General features: G+C 38.3%; 1 pseudogene; it reads left to right on the forward strand.

The window, feature by feature from the left end:
• Window positions 1-2332: 2332 nt before the first annotated feature.
• LOC142362369 (uncharacterized) lies at window positions 2333-8107 on the forward strand (annotated as a pseudogene).
• Window positions 8108-12710: the final 4603 nt, after the last annotated feature.

Raw genomic sequence — 12710 nt, forward strand, 5'->3', positions numbered from 1 at the left:
TTCCAGTAAATTAGGTCTTCTTTTCTTAAATGACCTGTGGGCCCACTACTATGAATTTTGCAAAGTCATTTTCAAAGGAAATGAAAAATGCTATCAACATTTAATTTCTTGATCTTTTATTACATTTCTTCTTATAGAAAAGATGTAATAAAAGAAACATTTGCGTTTGAGACAGATGTGGAGATGTTCTCTGACAGTTGCTTTCTACCTTTTTCTTACATGATGCTGGATTCAAACTACTTTATTTAACCTGAAATATTGATTAATGAACAAAAGTAATCACATATAGATGATATCTGTGATGCATTTTACTTCTGGCATTGTTAATAGGAGATATATCTCCCCCTGGAGGTACGTATTTCTCTAAAGCGACTATGAAAAAAGTCTGAAGTGACTTATTTGTATTTAAATGCTTAGCTATTAGACATCAGAAGTTAGGTGGGATGATTTTCACTCTGTATGAGATGAAAACAAAAAACAGTTGACATGAAACCAGCTAATTCGTCTTTTTCCATCATATGTAAATATATTACATTGACACACTATATTATATCGAATATATATGTATTATAATGCATATACTAAAAGAATATATATAAAAACATATAGATACTTTCATAGGATATGTATTGTTTGCAGTTAGCAACTAGGAAGATAAATGTGTTATATTTTATTATCTAGGAAGATAAATAGACGTCTTTTCCATTATTAGTCATATTAAAGTACAGCTACATTCTTGTAATATTCCTTGCTCAAAAACAGTTGTATCTGTGATGACATGAACATCAGCTTCCAAAAGGATAACACTTGTCCAAGACAACTGATGGCTTTAAGATGCATATTTTTCGCAGCTGTGGTTACTCACAGTTGCACTCAGCTAGTTCATATTATTCAGTGGAGAAAGCTGATTTCTAGAATCAGACTCTAATGAGCAGACTGTGCAGGTGTGACAGCAGATATACATGTTAGGTTATGTGGTAAGAGCTTGTCTACACACCCGTAACAGAGCACAGAAAGACGATAGTGGGAGGAGGAGTCCAAATAATATTTTTCCTTGGCTACTCTCTGGTCCATTACAGGAACCATCAGCACACCAAAGGTCCATCTCCACAAGCCCAGAGGAGCTTAGGGACACTATGGCAGGCAGGAATCCAATTTAAGGACTCAGAGGAAGCAATACCTTTTCTGGCCATGTCCCAGGGCTGTCCCAGGAGAGCCTCAGACCCTGTCTTCATGTGTGAAACCTGCCAAGATAAGACAATGTTGGAGCTCCTTTCAGACTGAGGTGGGTTGCTGCCTGGGAGGGGGGACACATTATGGCTGCAGTCGGAGAGTATTTCAGGAGTGCACAAGACTTATTATGGGATGCTTTGAGAAGGAATCAAAGGAATGAAAATGGATTTAGGTGATCTGAGGAGGAAAAAGGGTGGGAAAACAGAGGCATAAGGGGATAAAAAGGGCCCAGCTATGTGTAAATAGTTTGCTGGTCAGTACACTTCTCTGACCATGCCCTGCACCTGGTCAGCACAGTCTGCCCTGTTTTCTTATTAGATTCCTTTCTAACTCTTTCCTGGGTGAGGGACTGTGTGTATGTGTGTGTGTGCGTGCATATGTGTGTGTATGGGGGTCTTAGTGCAGCAACTGGAGTCAGATCACAGGCTGGAGGGCCCGTATGGACCACGTGGCAGACTGACTTGACTGCCAGACACTGGAATGGGACCTCGGGTCACAAGGTTTCTGTAATAGTTGTGCTAGCACCTGCAGAGAGCAAGGGCATGCAAGCAAGTGTGTGAACACTAGCAAAGGTCATGCTGGACTAGCCAGGGAGTAGGTGAAGTGGCCTGGGAGATGGGGGTGGGGTGTATCTCCAAGAGCAAAACCAAGGGTGGCCGGCTGCTGGGGTGCTGACGGAGTCCTGACTAGGTGTATACGCGTGTGTGTGTGAGAACGAGTGAGGGGGTCTGTACTAGCAAAGCGAGTGGGGCTGTGGCCTCTGGGGTTCATATGTCCAAATGTCAGCAACTAGGGAGACTGGGATCCAGAGGCAGCTCCTGAGCTGACTCTGTGTGAGCCCAGCTGCTGGAGGGATCCACCTTGTGCATACGTGTATACATATATATGCTCTCACTAGTGGACCATCCTGATCAGCCAAGTAGAGGAGCAGGATGAGGCTGATGGTAGTATCTGTGTTTCTATGAGGGCTGAACCTGTCTGTGTCTCTATCTGTGCAGTCTGCCATATATATGTATATATGTGGTGAATATGTTTGCTCCATACGTATGTGCTTACTGGGAATACATGTTCAGCTTTGCTACAGGCTACACCTGGGAGCATGGATCTGCAGCAGCCTCACCTCTGTCAAGTCATTGGTTCTGGCCCATTATTTTTCCCTTACGATGAACACTTGCCTACGTATGTAGCTTTGAAGTCCAGCTCTGCCCTGCATCAGGCTGCTCAGATACAGCCAGGTGAAAGCACAGAAATGTTATTAGAACAAAATGCCCAGGTAAACACCGACAGACATAGTCCTTCACTAGCTGATCCACTGTTTTTTCTTAGAACTTAGGCTATGCACTATTTCATCAGTTTTCTAAGTAAATAGAGTGAGAATGAAGCATAACAAAGCAGGACTCCGTCTTTTTGACATGCTAAAAACATCTCTCTGTCTTGTGTTTCCATGTTTAGCAAAAATAGCAGTTTAGCATTCCTATCACTTTTTACAATTAAAAGCAAATACTGGATTCTCTGTTCTTGGAATATGTGAAGATTTTTCTTTCCTCGTGCCACTTCCATGCTTTTATTAGGAAGCCATGACTGTTACTTTTTTCCTGGTTAATGTTTGAGATATCCTCACTGCTTTCAGGATCTGACATAAAACTGTATTTCTTCCTCCATCTCAAGTAGCTGAGAAGGCATGGGATCCAAAATAAATGGTTATTGTCAATGGAGTCACTGATCTCAAATGTCACCTTTCAAAAGTGGAAGAACACTCATGAATGAAGCAATGCACTGTTAGAAAGTGAATCAGCATTCAGGAACACTCCTTACTGTTATAAACTCAAATAACCGATCTTCACAAAAAAGAGAGTGAAAGCAGAGTGATATTTTCTAGTGTGTCTAAACAAAACCAAAGCAAAATAGCTGACTGGAGATTTAAGTTTGAATTTACAAGCTGTGGAATTTATCATCACTAAATATTTCACATAGTTATGATGCACAACTGTGTTTAAATAAATCTATCTAATTATATTGAAGGCTGCATTGTAATCACAGGCTAATCCTATTTGCCTGCCCAGAATGTGATAACAATGAGTTCCATTGGGTTATTCAGATTTACAAATGGAGTGGGTTTTGCATTAATCCTAAGGTTTCTTCCTTTCTTTCTTTTTTCTTTTTTTTTTTTTTTCCCACTAAATGTGATTGGCTTTCAGCTTCAAAGGAATCATGTTTATGACCTTAAACCAAAAGTAAGAAAGACAGATAAGTCAATTCTTGACGCTTTCCCACAAAGACCAGACCATCTGGACACTTTGTATTTGTAACAGGTGCTTCTGGGACTTAGAGCCTAATTCTGGCCCAGATTATGTTCTGTATGGGTGACTCCATCACTGTTTGCAACTGCACATTGCATTAATTGAAGGGACTCAAAAAGGCCAAGTACAGTAATTAGTCAGTTGATCATGCAGAAAAGAGACTAGTGGCTTAGTGCCATTGAATGTTGAATGCACAGATGTACAGGACCATCAACTCTTGCTCTGTGGTATTCTGCTAGCGTCTGGCAGGTAGAGCAAAGATCTGTCTTAGTCCAAGTTTTCAGTCTACTGGAAGCAACAACATAAATTTTCTATCCACTTGGGAGACAAAATCATGCTTTTGAATGACCTAAAAAAGAAGCCACATCAGCATAAAATTGTCAGAATAGTAAAAGTGCCAGATGGGCCAAACGTGTTACTTAGGATTTTAGGTTCCAGTCTCAGTTTTTAGGTTTATCCAACAGGAACTGGCATATGTAACAGAAGCTGTGAAATATGTGTGATTTCCATTTTAGAAGCTTACTTATTTGAACTATGCTTTCTTTCTCTGTTCGTACTTGATTTTTCATAGGCCTAGCTGTTCTGAGGTAGTGGCCAGAGATTCATCAGAATTGTTAGCTAGTGTCACCTGAAAAATTAATGATACACCTTCTGTGCTACTCATTTCTACTAAGCAGGACAGTTAAATGTGGATGGAGGCAGCATTCAAAAAGGATGTAAGTGAAACTGTTTTGTATTTGAGTTTTTGCCTTGCTTACAGCATCAAATCTTACACAAATCTTTTTCCTGCATATTTCACGGATGCCATGTGTGCTGTTGTGCTACACATCCACTCAGAGTGGCTCTCATGAAAAAGTCTGGATTGTTGCATTTCACTGTAACGTAAAATTTCTCGACTACAACTTTATTTTGAAAAAAAAATGTTTACTTTCTGGTTAGAACCACCAGAACTGAGAACCGGTAAACTGAAATCATAGTTTTCTTAGGCCATTATTTTCACTATCATATTGGGTCTTACATACGTTGTCCCCTTGAAAACAGCATCTGCACCTTACATTGCAGTGATATACTCACATTGCCTTGGATCATAGTGCTCACTACAAGAATTACTAATAACAGTGAAACATAGTGTCTGAAAGAGTGTAAAACTGGTTTTATTTTTTTTATGCATTTGAATTGTCTTAGAAATCTGGTATAGTTCTTATCTATGATTAGTAAAGTGCAGTGTGATAATACAGGTATCATACAAGAATGTCTGAGGAAAATGTTAAAAAAAGATTTTAAACCCCTTTTTTAAAAACTTTAAAAATATATTGCAAGCTAGCCTGAATTTCTATGTTTTCTAACAAATATTATTAATTCTTGGTATACCTAATATTTTAGACATCTTTTTTCATTAACGAGAAATTAATGTTAAGAATTTCTAGTGGAGCAAATAATTATTCATGCAATTATAGCTACAATATCTTACTTGAACTATGGACTGGATTAATAAAATTCTCCATTTTCCAAGCTCAGATTATCTTTTCTTTTGCTAACGGAACTGTTTTTTGCTCAATCACAATGACATTTTTAAGGCAGCAGAAAAGAAAATTAACTGATCCATAATATTTATACATATATTGGTGATAAGCATGCAAGAAATAAGATTCAAACTCTTCCTGAGGAGCTAAGTGAGGAAAAGGGCTGGGAAAAATACATGAACTCAAGATACTGATCTTGTTTGATATAGGTTTTAGTATTACTCATCTGCTTCGCCGATTTAATTTGTGTGAGCAGGCAGGGGAATCAAATATACTGGAGAAAAGGATTCAGAGGGCTGATCACACTACAAAATTTTCAGTGGGATTTGTGTATATTCATCTCCTGGGATTAATAAGCATTTTACATGCCATATTACAGTTCCCTCCCTAATTAACATACAGAACAGAGCTGAGAGACAGCACAAAGAGATGATGTGATGTGTGTAGTGATTTAAACAAAATTGCCAAATCTCATTGTAAGCTCACCGGACTTGAAAGTGCAACTTCCACTGCTTTTTTAATACCCTGAGCACATAGTGTATGATTAAAAAAATACATATCAGTTGCTTTGGTTGGATAACAAATATTGGAAACAGGTTTATGATTTAGTTAGGATATAGTAGTCTTCTGCCCCAAAAAATTCATAAAGAGTAGAAAATTTACTGGTGTAATCTAAGCTGTGCATGTGTCTGAAGTAAACAAAGCAAAATGGTTGTCATACAATACATGGATTTTGTGTTGTAAAACAACAGTTGCCTCTGGGGCACTGAAGATTGCAGGCAGTCTACCATCACGTTCTTCACTTTCCTTGTACATTTCGTAAATTTACTCAAACATTTGTCATTTTGAATACTAATCCTAGTCTATTTTTTGTAATATAGAGACTATATATTGTTTCATGTAAAGAATTTTTGTAATGTATAAACAACTCCAAATACAGTTACCTCAAATTTGTGCCAAGGCAGCTAGAAGTAAAAGCTTACTTTCAGAGTCTATGTAACAAAATATTCATAGTGGTGATCAGCACCAGTGGCAGTAACTATTCAGTCAGCTGGACAATATATTTTGAACAAACCTAATGAATGAAGAAATATGAAAAAAATACTGAGAAATACAAGTACTGTCTTGCTAGAGAACTCTAACCCTACATATACTTCTGCTTACCTTCAGACGGTCATGACTTTTATGGTCACCAGTACCATTTATTGTTATGTCACTGATGCTACGCATTTTGAAATTATATCATTGAGGATAGCCTCACCTGACAGCTCTGCCATGAGCTGCCAGATGGCAAGCTGATTCAAGGATAACACAACAGTAAGTGCTGTATGATTTCCATAATTTATCATCATTTTCCTGCTGGATACTCTACAGATATAATATTGTTTCTCTGAACATATGGAATTTTCTTCGTTATATACACATGCATGTATACGAATTTAGCTGTATATATGAACGGTATGATTAAGTGGCATAGTGGCTAATTGTTTAGTGCTTCCTGTCAAACACCAGACGTCTGTCGAACACATGCCTGACATTACTATATTACCCTGTGTATAGAAATTAAGCTTCTAAAAATCCTGCCTAACCAGTACTTTTACTTCAGTCTAAACTATGTAACATTTTTCCAGCAGGGCAGAATAAAGAATATACAACAACAAAAAGGGTTTAATGGCACTTTATCACAGTTATGTAATCAAGTCTGAAGAGAGGAGTTCACCAGCTCTGCCTCTGAAAGGGTTACAGATATTTTTTGTCACTTTACATTTTATTCATCTTTATTTCCCTGAAACATAAAGTAGTCTCAAATTCAAGGCCATCTCTGGCCTGGATCAAGATAATCATAATAGAAACAACATTAACAGCAAATTCAAGTGCAAGTAAGGTGACAGTTCTAGAAAAATAAATACTTAGTCACACAGTAAATAAAAAAAGAAAAAAAAGGTGAAAAAGTAAAGCAAATTATAACAAGAGGTATATATTAACAATATGAATTCATCCATAAATGCATATCACTTTGCTAGATGTCCATAAGAAAGATTGTCAAAATTTTAAGACTTTTAAAGGAAATAGCCCTTCTTTTTTCTTTAGTATAATTAACTTTGTGAGATTTAATTTTCTGTATATACTTCAGCACATGCAAAAATATAAAATACTTGTCAAATATCAGTACTGTTTTAACATTATTTTTATTTCACATTTATTGATATATTTATTTACATCTTTATATGTTATTACAAGTAGGATCTTAAGGACACATGACCTCAGTTCTAGATCCCTCGGCTACTGAATATGAAAGGTGGATTCACACATTCAGAACATAGAACAGCCCCTGAGTGGTGCAGGTAAGTGACAAAATGTCTGACTGAAAGGATAAAGATCTTTTAAGGAAGATCATCAATTTATCTGTTGCCAACATCTGCAGGCTCCTCTCACGTGACACAATTTAACCAAACATTCTGGAATGAGAATCAGGCCACTCCAGAAGTAAGTACTAAACCTTCAGCAAAAGAACAGAGCTTTTCTTAGGGAGAACAAAGCCTATTATTGGGAGAAACAAAGTATTCAAAGACAGAACCACTTCCTTTGGGAAGAGAATAAAATGCTTGAAGAGAAGCATAGGGACTCTTCTGACAAAACAAAGCATCTTAAGAAAGAGCAAAAAGCCCTCCAACTACAAAATAAAGCCCTCGGAGAACAGATTAAGGCTCTCAAAGAACAAGAAAGAGCATTTGCAATGGAGGAAAAGCTCTTCAGCAAAAGATTTTGGCTCTATGGGAGGAAAACAAGGCCTTCAAGGAGCAGCTTAAGGCTCTTCAAAAACATGAGAAAGCTATTCAATAAGAGGAGAAAGCTCTTTGGGAGGAACAAAATGCCCTCAGTGAAGAGAAATCTGCCCTCCAAGAGGAGAACAGGGCCCTTCAAGACTAGAAAAAGGCCCCACAAAGTCAGGAGAAAGCTCTCCAAGAAGAACACAAAATCCTATAAGAGTGGAAAAAGATACTTCAAGAGGAGCAATAAAGTAATGTAAGCAAAGAATCAGATACTTAGGGAGATTTAGCAGGAGGATTAAGAGTTTACAAAGACAGTAATTTTCATTGTTAGCCAGATATTATGGTTTAGTCTTTGTAACAGAACATCATCAGCAACTAATGGATAAAAATAGGTATAAAGTAATCTTGTAGGTTTAAGGCAAAAGCCTAGGAAGTCTGAAGCACTGAAATGTGCCTGTTGGCCTCTTGGATCCCTGAAGCCTAGCAAATTACTGATGGCAATACATAATGCATATCTGCAGATGTCTGTTTTACTGAGGTATTGAATACAACAGAAAACAAGGTTCTTACAGTATTTCAAACCTTAGATTAACACAATTTTTTTTACTATAAAATACTGGAGGGCATTCATAGACTAAGGATTCTGATCTAATAAACATTAAAGTCATATACAAGTCAGACTGCATCAGATTTCCACTTATTACATCTAGACTTTGACAGTAAAAGAATGTTTATGAAAATAGTTGGTATGAAACACTTTAAGAATATGTTAATGAATCCTTTGGCTCAGAGATATTCCTTCAAAGTTCCAGTTTTAATAGGACTTTTGAGAAAAAACTTCAGTAAGTCCGTGCTACTAAAGAAAGAAGATCAGGAAGCAGCTTGAAGGCTGTCTTCCTGGACCATTCACAGTGTTACTTTTCTCTGTTTCTGCTTTGTGGAGCATATACAGACAATTTCGAATACAATAGGTATCATGATTGCTCCCAGAAGAATGGTTAGAGGAGCCAGAGTTGGTCTTCAATCTTCTACATTCCTCCAATGTCAGTCTTGTAGGCTTTATACCCTTGGACACCTGCACATTCAGTACCCATAAAACAAGATTGTACTACTAGATGACAAAGACACTTCCCTAGTGCTGTGCAAAGATATGTTCAAAAGCTTGGCCCTGGAAAACTGCACTAGAATAAAACCAGCACATTAAGACTACCTGAGGTGTGTGGAAAACCAGGGACAAGAACTTATTGTGCGGAAGTGGGCAGTCTGCTCTAGCTGTGTCTAGCCATAAGCAGACCAACACGAGAGAATATTTGACACTTGACCTTTGGTCCAGGTCTCTGGAAGATTTCCTGTTTACCCAGGAAATCAAGTTAGCAATGAAATGTATTAAGGTACAGGATACTTATTTGTGTAGAAACAAAAAGGACTAGAAAAGAAAGTTCTCTAGTCACGACTCCAAAACCTTGAAGAGAAGTGATATTGCAGGCAGTGGAGAGAGGACATGTGTATCCAGGACCTGAGACAAACAAATCCATAGTTCTTTTCTTTTGCTTGTTATTAAACCCTTGATGTTAATATCTCTGGCTTTAAAGGCCAGATAGGCTTTGGAAAATTGAGTCCAGTGGTTTACTAGTGGACATCTAACCTGAGGAAATAGAGGCAATTTGGAAGGCATGTTGTCCTGGAGAAACATTGTGAGTTTTTTCTTGCACAAATGGTTTTCTGATGAAAATTCTGATATACCTTATCTTCAATTTAGAGTTTTTGGATTCAAAGCCTTCCTTTCAATTCAGATACTTAGCGTGTTGTAAGCGTTCTCGGCAGAGGTCTGTCATACATATCTTGTTTTATGGTCACTCAGAGAGAGCTAAGAAGAGATGAACAGTGGACTGTAATTCAATACTCGAACTTCTTTTCTGGATTCTGGCTAAATCACATGACTACCTACGTAAATATCATAAAATTATTGCTGAATATTATGTGAGCTAAAAAAAATGTAAAACTGCATAACCGTAGAATGATTCAGTCGGGATGTGATCTCTAGAGGTCACTCACTGAAAACAAGGACAGATTTCAGGTTACCTTAGATAAGAGGAAACTTTAGGCAAGATTATATTAGAATGAGGGAAAGACAACATCTCTATTTGTCTGGTTCCCCTGCTTGGTTCAACCATCCAGTGTTGAACAAGTCAGATGTTACCAGATCACCAGCACTATGCAGGTCTGTAGTGCCTTATTTTCTACAGCTTCATGTTCTTCCACACCTTCTTGAATGATTCTGCCATCTGAGGGTTCACATTGCTATTTCTAGTTCCACTTATGATTGCTCCTGCCTCACTGGTAAAGAATATTCAGGACCCAAAGCAAACTGGAAAGTTCCTGTTACTAAACAAAACAGTTTGTCTTTCTAGCAGTTTAGGTGTCTTTTCAGCAATAGTCTTGTAGCTGTTTCCAGATTTGTCTCCTCTGCTGCTTTGCCCATGATAGGCCAGGCACATCAGATATGGTGTGGTAGTTATTGTGCGCGAAAGGGTCTCAACCTGGGGAATTTTACTTGATTTGATTTATTGCTTATTAATTCAAAATTTTAATTATTGATTCAGATATTGTGGAAAAAAAACCCCATAAACTAACAAGGAAATATCTTGCCTCCTTGTGCTCAACTGGAGTCCTCCCCTTTACACATCTCAACCTCCTTTGTTTTCATTTCACATTGCACTTGTCCCTCACCAATCCTTCTGTCCACGCAGGAGGGTGGGGCTAGTGGGCAATGGTTTTTTTCGGCTAGTGCTTGCTTCTTCTCTATTTCTATGCAAACACCACTCACGACTGTAGTCCCTTGGTGGTGTCTGCATGCTGACATGGGTCATCTGCAGCCTGCAGTCCCTCAGAGGTAGATTCTCTGGCATGGAGTGCCTATTTTTAACTGTGCAGCTCCAGCTTTGTCCCCAGTGCTGTTTCCTTCCACATGTCCTCTTCATTTCTCTGGAGGTGTTTTCTCCTTCATTTTTCCATGCCTCCAGAAACAGCTGCTCTTTCCTAAACAGGTATGAATCAGGGCACCGGGGGCTCCCGTGCCTTGCTGCAGTTTTGGTGCAAGATGAGATGTTTACAGCAGTGTTGGAGCCCGATGAAGCCAGCTGTAACTGGCACAGAGCAGCTTAAAGCCTCCTCCACAGACGGCACCCTGCAGCCACCAGCTACCGAGCCAGCCTACCAGTTACACCCAGTACAGTGTTCCTGTAGCTGCTTAGTTACATCACCAGCTTGACAATGGTTCTGCCCCTGAGGCTGAACCTTGTGTCAGATAACACATGCAGCTAGGTATAAAATGGATACATTTCAATTATGTTTTTTTCATACTGGATATACAACTAGTGTTTCTGTGCTATTCAACTTCGAGCTACCGTTTTCCATCTCCCCTTTTCTCCTACTCTGCCCAGACAGAGTTGAAGTGCAACTGGTTCCTGGGACAATGCTTCTAAGCAGAAGAAAACCTTTACACAGACATAAGACAGAGCTTGCTGTCATGCGGGAAAAAACCTCTACCTTTGTACTTTACTGCCTGTGTGGTGACCAGCTGATGGAGGACTGCCACTTGCTCCCATGCTATGTTGTTACACCTTTCTGTGTGTCTTATGATACATTTACACAGAACTTGTGCCTAAACTCATGGCTCCCCATACCTGTGAAGAGAAAGGAGTTCTGCATATATCCTGGTAGTCTGATAATCTGATACATTCCAAGTTCCATTGAAGTGTATGAGGCTGCTCTCTTAGAGCTGCTTTCTCTAGTCTTTTTCTTCCCTTGGTTCCCTTGGAATTTTGTGATGTTTTTACTCAGCATTAGGGAACATGATAACAGCTTGGCAAGATTCTGTGCTAGTGATGGTAATAATCCTTTTGGAAAATGCTGCATTTACTTCTAATTACTTTAGGGGTTATTTAAATTCTGGGTTTGGATATTTATATAATGAAGAAATATGGTGCTTTAATTTGTCTTTATAGTATTAATATAATTAATTTTACTTATAAATAAATTAACAATTACATAAATATGTTTAAAGCATTACAAAAATTATTGTGTGTAATTAAATACTTCAGGTATGATTAACAATGATTCAAAGTATTTTTAATCAGCTGTTATTTCTGGTGAAAAAATTCAACAATATTGTGGCATTAAGAGTGATGATCAAGCTTCAGCTAAATGTATATAAGCAGCCGTACACTGACTATTGTGTGATGCTGAAGGTGTTCGGTTGTGATCACCATAATTAAGCTGAGACCGTTCAACCTGGAGAAGAGAAGGTTCAGGAGTATCTTATGTATGTGTGTAAATACCTGATGTGAGGTGGGGGAGGAGGAGAACAGTAAAGTATCTGGAACCAGACTGTTCCCTGTGTTATACAGTAAAAAGACAAGAGGCACTGGACAGAAATTAAAACACAGGAAATTCCAGTTAAACATAAGAATAAAAAAAACATTTTTTGTGTGATGTCTGTCAAACTTTGGAACAGGTTGTCCAGTGGGACTGTGGACTTTCCATCCTTGGAGATATTCAAAACCTGACTGGACATTTTCTTGGGCAACCTGCTCTAGCTGATTCTTCTGTCTGGACGAGTTTGTCTCCAGAGGTCCCTTCCAACCTGAAGCATCCTGTGATTCTTTGCCTTACTATACCAGACATCAAGTCCATTGATGAATACTAAGTACCTTCCACTTCTAACCTTACATCAAGGTTTCTTTCATTCTGTAGGGTTTCTTTAAATCTTCTGTAACATGACTAGACGAAGAGTCTCAGGAACATCAAACAAATTTTACAGTGAAGTACGGACAACATATACAGAGAAAAGAGGGTATTATCATTGTTACTATTACTAT

The sequence above is a fragment of the Opisthocomus hoazin genome, chromosome 1 (assembly GCF_030867145.1).
Source record: "Opisthocomus hoazin isolate bOpiHoa1 chromosome 1, bOpiHoa1.hap1, whole genome shotgun sequence".
Taxonomy (NCBI): Eukaryota; Metazoa; Chordata; class Aves; order Opisthocomiformes; family Opisthocomidae; genus Opisthocomus; species Opisthocomus hoazin.